Source organism: Tenebrio molitor, chromosome 4, assembly GCF_963966145.1.
Source record: "Tenebrio molitor chromosome 4, icTenMoli1.1, whole genome shotgun sequence".
In the NCBI taxonomy this organism is placed as follows: Eukaryota; Metazoa; Arthropoda; class Insecta; order Coleoptera; family Tenebrionidae; genus Tenebrio; species Tenebrio molitor.
In genome coordinates, this window is record NC_091049.1 from 23,181,714 (window position 1) to 23,189,435 (window position 7,722).

The window sequence follows — 7,722 nt, forward strand, 5'->3', positions numbered from 1 at the left end:
AATAACGCCGTATTTTTGTCTATCCACTCCACTATTAAACGTCTTACTCGTATTGTAAACTATGAGTTCCCGGACTTATAACGTTAATTACTATTTTGGGTGGTAAATTTCAAAACTCAAAATTATTTTGTCATTTCTACTACACAGAACGTTTACCTCAGGTTATCTATGTACGATTGCTCTAATTTTGTTTTTTCATTTCGGATTTTTGGAATATCTGAGCTTCAAACAGTTTAAATTGATTGTCAAATGACAAGAATCGAAAGTGGGGTTACGATTCCTAAAGGTTTATTTACACTTTACTTGAATGTCAAGAAAGTGACGGCCAAAATTTCTTGGCCGCCATAGTACTTACTCATTCATTCTTCATTCACGTTGGAGGCACATATTTACCTGAAGTACACAACAAAAAAGAAAAGTCAAACGATTATAACGGTAAATAATTTTAATGTTTTGATTTTACTGCAGCATAGGCGCAAGGTAGTTCATTGCTTCAAATTCACCCATATGAAGTTTATCTCTAAGTTCTCTTACTTCTTCCATAAATTCGAGTTGGTACGCTTTTCGTTCTTTATCTGTCAAAGTTCGCCATATTGATTTAAGTAAAATGTGAACTAGATCGTTGAAGAATTCTTCATCCAATTCAACTAGATCGTAATGTGGCGAGCAGTACGCAACTTGCTGCGGAAATATGAAAATAATTAAAAAACAGTTAATGATGAGACTTACACTTATGGAAAAAAAGACGCCGAACACCGCCAACAAAACAACACCGACAGATCTCATCTTGTCTAGTACTAAACACTGCAAACTTGATTTGATTTGCATTTTAACATCAATGACTGGTCCTTTTATCCTCGATTTTATGGTAGACAAACAAGAATAATCATCAAAATTTCCATCGCACCTACTTGTGATTTGAGGTTTATTTTTATTCTTATCCATGGACCGTATGACAATAAATTAAGTACATCTTTTGCATCACTTGAGACAATAGCTGCATAAAGACAATCATGCACCTCGACAATAGCACCAGCCAAGTGAAGTAGATTTTCGTTAAGCCGGCTACTCACTACGTGCTACGTGGCGAGTGACTTGACTTGAACGAAACTTGGCAATTACTTGTGCAAGTTCAAGTAAAGATGTACAGATTACGCGCTTTACTTTTGAAGTTTAAGTTTGTCGGGAAGTGCAAGTTGGAAGACGAGTAGTTGTCAAAATGGAAGAAAGTACGACAGTTGTAGCTGCATCAAAGCATCAAACACTCCGTTTCGATTTTTGTGCAGCTTGTGTGATGGATCCCAAATGACAGACTCCTTCTGATAAATGTCCAAGAAATTTAAAGTCATTATATTGCTCCACTCCATTATTTACAATTACGTAATTAGACGTGCTACATCGCAAAGCCCGCGTAATGTAGAGCGCATATGCAAGTATCGAAATACTTGACTCGTGCTCCTTTGACTCGGGACCATTTTCCTATACAGCTCGGGAAGTGCAAGTACTTGGCCGAGACCATGCCAAGTTGTATACACATTACTTGCTACTTGCCAAGTACTTTGTAAGTACTTGCCAAGTACCGCGTAGTGAGTAGCCGGCTTTAGAAGTAAAAATCGGTGGGGGCACTGTGGTGCCCGTGTGGCGTGGCTTTAACTAACTGCTTTCAACTAAATACTACGATTTATAAATATTTTGGAGCTTGGTCTAAGTCTGTGAGTATAAAGTTCATTCTCTTTGCAGCCGAATAAAACGGTGAGTTGTTGGTATCAAATTCGGGAGGTGGCTTTTATGTGCTCTGCTTCGGACTTCAGCTTATAACGCTGGATTCTGAACAATGCTCAAACATAACCAGTTTCCATCATCAAAATGAAAGGAACGAACATTAAAAAAAAGATGATTATTCTCTTATTGTTTAAATTGACAGGACATTGTTAAATAAAAAAATATGTTTTTTATTTTAGGACATTGTTACATACTATTCATTGTTTTTGTATGTATTATTTCTTCTGTTCTGTTCTGTATTTGTTCATTACATCTTTTTTGTGTTAAATCAACATTTTATTCTTTTTCAGTACGATTTGCAACAATCAAGGTTTTATATCCATGCAGATTCCCTTATTTTCATGTTTCCTATAAAGAAGATGAAGTTTTTGGAGATTTAAAAATGTGTTCTTTTTATCGACAAATTCATAAACAAGACAACAAAGTTTCATCAATTCTGCTTCCGTTTTATTTCTTCTTTCCAATGCAGTGAATTTGTATTGTCTTTACCTTGAAAAACACAGTTTTGAAATTGCCTTATTTGCAACTCGAGGTTCGCAATATTGTGACGTTTTTAGTAGTTTAGCCTCGTGGAAAGCAAATCCTTTCTGATTTCCTGAGCCATCAGTCTCAATATCTCTTCTCTGTCAAAATGTTTTGGTCAAGTCAGGTGACGTCTGGAACATTGTCTACACCACAAGCAAATGTAACGACTAAAAATTTTGCCATAACAATTCCAAGGATAAAAAATAATAATTAATAATTGGTATTAATAAAATATCTAACGCCAACAAACTTATTTTGTGGAGTTATTATTTCAAATAATTGTTTGCAACAATCGCACACACTATAAATAAAACGAACTGACTTACAAGGAAATATTTTGTGAAAATGTGGTCGTTCAAGACTATTGTTTCCTTCATTGTTATCGCTTTGTTGCTGTTCGTTTTTTCTAAACATGTAAGATTAGGAAATTGAAGTAAAATGGTTTTCTATGTATTTCTTTTAGGAAGTTCAAGGTGAAGAAGCATCTCCGAACGAAATGTCTCTTTCGGAAGATATATTGGCAAGAAGCACTTTAATAAGTGTAGCATATCAGTTGTTGATAAAATATATAATGAGGGATTGGACAGAGACACAAAGAACAAAATTCCTAGAAGTATTTGCCGAAAAAGTTTTGACGGTTCTAAATTCCCAAGCTTAATGTCTTTTGAATCCAAATATGTGTTTTGAATTGTCAATCTTTTTGAAGATACAAACAAATGTAAAAATTGCTGGTTACTGAATAAAAGCGTATAATATTACTGAGGTGTTTCATTTTGCGATTAAGAATTGCTCATTCAACAAGATTAAATTATTTTTTAAAACTTAGGTATTGTCTAATTGTCTTCTTCTTTAGTAACCAATCAATTTATTTTTCATCCTTCAAATTCGGTAAATAGGGATGATTTTGTGTACTTTTATGTGTTTTTCATAAACAATAACAGTTATAAGTGTTATAACAAAAATATGTTAGAGGATAAAGAAAATTTGCAATTTAATCCTACATCTGAAGAAGAAACGTCAAGTCGAAAGTACACCGTATTAAGCGACACTGCCGAAAGGAACAATCTAGTAGGAGAGCAATCAAAAAGAGTTAAGAAGTCTATTGGTGCAGCTCGCCATAAAGGAGAAAGAAAGGTAACAGGGAAAGGAAAAGGAAACAGAGAAGTTGAAAAAGTAAAGAGAAAAAAATTGCAAGAAGAGAAAAGTGAAGGAAATGATGCAGAATACTATTGTATCGTTTGTCATGAAGCTTTTTCAGAGAGTAGGGCAGGTGAAGATTGATTATAATGTTTGCTTGGCAAAGAATGGGCCCATGATCAATGTATCAACGAAATCAACAAAGGTTTATTTATTTGTCTACTCTGTTTCTTTGATTATTATTTGTCAGATTCTTCTTAATTAAAACAGTAATATCTGTTCACGTTGGAATGAACATCAGTTGTGCAAATGACCTAACCTGTTACTATGACAACTCATATGAAAGTTAATGCCAAATGTGTGCGATTTGCACCACTGATGTTCAATCCAACGTGAACAGGATATCATATTTTTTTTTTGCTTAGTTTCATTAATTTCGTTTATTTAGTTTTTTCATTACGTTACAGTTGGCTTCAAAAAAAAAACGGGAAATGAAATTTGACCTAATGTGAATTGGAAATTTAATTTGTCAATTTATGTCAATTTGTGTCTGTTTGACAGTAGTACTTCTGACACATAAGTGCAGTTTTTTAACCTAAATTCTAAAAGGTCGTTGCAAACTATAAAAATTTAATAAAATCTGACAGAACTTTTTCTGACAGTTCCCGTTTTTTTTGAAGCCAACCGTAGTAGAAATGAAACTAAATAATATTAGTCTTCTGTATTTTATGCCATTTTCGTGTGTAATGATACCTATTTACTTCGAAAAAAAAATTGTTTGTCAAGACTGCTTATGTTAAATTTTCTTGATTACAATCCAAATAAACTTATATCTTCGTCAAAGTATCTGCTTTTTTTGTATGTAACAATTTGCCCAAAGTCCTCATTTTTGCTCCTAATAACATAATATATTGGGTGATTCAAAATGATTGTGGATAAGTATGGCAACTATGTACGAAAATTTATGTGGCAACTGTGTGGGTAGGATAGAGTTGACATTTGTATGATATTTGATAAGCGTGCATTTGATTTTTTTATACCATTGCACATTGATTTGAAAATTTTCAAAATTGTGCGACTATGAACGGTCAAAGAAATGTCAACTCTATCCAACTCACACAGTTGCCACATAAATTTTCGTACATAGTTGCCATACTAATCCACAATCATTTTGAATCACCCAATAATATACAGGGTGACTGACGAAAAACTTTTGACGCTGTATCTTACTTATTTTTTATGCGATTTGAATAAATGACACATCAAATGAAATAGCTCGAAAAACACTTCATTATTATCCTATTCGAAATTTTTTTCGACATCTATTTTTTGACAGACGATAGCCAACTTTTTTTTTTCAAATTACACTCTATATGCCGTTCACGATTATTTTAAACACGCAGGAGGCCGCGATATTTTTTTGTTAGATTGGCGTCAGGTCCTGTCATATGACGTTTCGTTTTTAAATATTCGCATTGTTGTCAATTCCGTCATTAATTTAGTTAATAAGAATTTACCCAGAACTGCCCTACAAATATGTATGTTTCATTTCAATTACAATTTTACGATTATTGTTCCTAATGCGTTCAATTATTTAAAAAATGTAACAACTTGGGAGCAGTGTTCGGTTGAATTATAACCTAAAATAGATTTATTAAGACAAATCACAATACTGCCAACTAAAATGTCAGATTTTCATAGATAGTCCGAATTTGAAATAATCGTGAATGGTTTATATATATTTTTTTATTCGTTCTTATAAAGAATCTTCTTCTGAATATTCGTACATTAAAAGAAAAAACAAAAAATGTATTTTAATTGAAAAAAATTGAAAATCAAAAATCAATTAATCAAATTTGTAAACAATACAAAATCTATTCTGATTGCTCAAAATTTCCTCAATGCTGTTGCAGACACTGTCGATACTTTCTAGAAATGCCCACTTTTGCTTTCAGTTAAAAATTTTGGGTTTTTTCCTGACATACTCGCACTACCCTTTTTTTTTAACTTTTTTTGGGTACCTGGTGGGGCAAATAAACATTGTCTCGAAAGTTTCCAATGAATATAAAGAAATCCAATAGATTCAAATCTGGGGATCTAGCGGGCCATCGAATAGCTCCATGAGCACCCATTCATCGTTCACCAACATAATTTAAACGATTTAAAAATACAAAATTCATGTGTGCATTATGTGGTATGGCGCCGTCCTGATGAAACACAACTCTATTCAACACTGCTAATGGTATCTCATCCAGAAAGTTGCTTATTTCGTTTGATAATAAATAATGATATTTTGTTTGATTGAGACTGCTATCAATAAAAAAGGGACCCACTAGTCTATCTCCAAAAATGCCACACCACACGTTAACACTAAATCGTCTTTGGAAATTTTCTTCTACAGCAACATTATTATTATTATTATCAAACTGTTTTGACAAATGAATATTCAGAACTTACTTAGTCATTTCGAGCATTTAGAACAAAGTTCCCTCTTGTTTATTTTGGTCACTTGATTTTTAAATTTTGTACATTTATTCTTTAATTTCTTCACTTTTCTTTAATGAATGGGTATAGTTCTTTACACTTTTATATTCAGAAGACAAATCTCTACAATACTAAATAAAAAAAAATGTACAGTGCTATTTGAAAAAGAGAAGCTGATGTTCATCTGTCACAAACTGGACGGAAGATTGTTTTTTTAATTAGTTGGTAATGAAGTGTTTTCAAAATTATTTCCTTTGATGTGTCACTTAATCAAATCGGATAAAAAATAAGCAAGATACAGCATCAAAGGTTTTTCGTCAGTCACCCTGTATATTTGTCTAATGACTATGAAGAAATGGTTATAATAAAGTAATACACGATGAATTATGGATTAACATAATTATCACTAATAGCAGAACGACAAAAACCGTGATTCAAGATTAACTAGTAGGTATAAGGCATTCACGATCTTTTTGGGACCGAGTTGGCTATGACCATCTAGTGATTTTGTTGGCAGTACCTCGGTGATAACTAAATTCCCTAAAGGACATTGACACTTTTTGTGTTAGGTTAGGTTGTTTTCAGTTTAGGGTTATATTTTCTGAATAGGTACATTGTTGCCGGATTTCTTGAATCTGATCTGTTATTTTTAGATTAAATTAAATCGTTTAATAGAATTTTTTTATCGTATAAAATTATTTTGGCAATTTTGACTGTTCCTTTGACGGAAACTTAGATTATTTTTACATACTTAATAAATCATTTAGTTTCTTACGAATATTAAAATAATAAATCTGGCAATCCGGTGGCAAGAAAATGTCGAACAGACACTGACAGAAAAAAAAATTGCATCCGTTGCATCATTGAGTCAGTTAGTCCAACATGAAAAGAAAAAATCATAGCCAACTCGGTCCCAAAAAGATCGTGAATGCATAATAAGCAAATCCATCAATTTATTTGTATAATCAATTCACTTTTGTAATGACGAACTAGAGTTACTAAATTTAGTAACTTTTGTCTTGTGAACACATCTTTTTACCGCGAATTTGGGCTTTTAAAAAGTTAGTTTATGGGTCACGTCATTTGTTCTGTCAAAACTGGTCCAATTCAAAGTATAGTGAAACTAAATGTGTTTAATTATTTTGAAGAAAAAAGCAAAGTTGCACTACACAAATACGAAAAGGCAGTTGAACGTAACAATGAAATAATTTTGCATTTTGCTACTCATCCTCGTCATCGTCGCTGTTTTCCAAGTCCGAATCCGAATCTTCAACCAAATTAACAATATTTGTGGATATGTCGTGGATGCTAAAGTTTCCCATAAGCCTTGTCCTGGCCTTCATTTAAAATTCTATACATACTTCTGGGACTGAAGCCTGTGCAGCACTTAGGAAGAGTTTTATTTTAGATTAGGATTTACCGAAAAAACATTCGCCACTGCTTCTACAACTTTGTACTTTACGTATTTACGTTTCCATTGTCTCCATGAGTAATTTCTCTCTTAATTTTGTTGAAAGCCTTTAAAATGTGCTGCTTCGTCTGCTTGCTTATTGATGCTTTACTCCGTTTTGGAAATTCATCCATTTTGGCAGTGACAATAATTGCCAATCATTGCCAACTGTCGAATTTTCATATATTTTGTAAAAAAATTTAACAAAAAAAAAGTTCCAGTTAGTTCGTCATTACAAAAATGAATGCATTATAGTTATGAAACTTATCGTTATCGGTACTTTTAGATTTCATCGAATTCCTATAAATACAATAAGAAACTGTAATCTTTGCGCACGTCAACAC

General features: G+C 32.7%; 1 long non-coding RNA gene across 1 annotated transcript; it reads left to right on the forward strand.

Moving 5' to 3' along the window:
* The first annotated feature begins 981 nt into the window (after positions 1 to 981).
* On the forward strand, positions 982 to 3,065 carry LOC138129881 (uncharacterized). Its single transcript, XR_011159418.1, has 2 exons — positions 982 to 2,721; positions 2,771 to 3,065. It is a non-coding gene; the product is annotated as an uncharacterized lncRNA (long non-coding RNA).
* Positions 3,066 to 7,722: the final 4,657 nt, after the last annotated feature.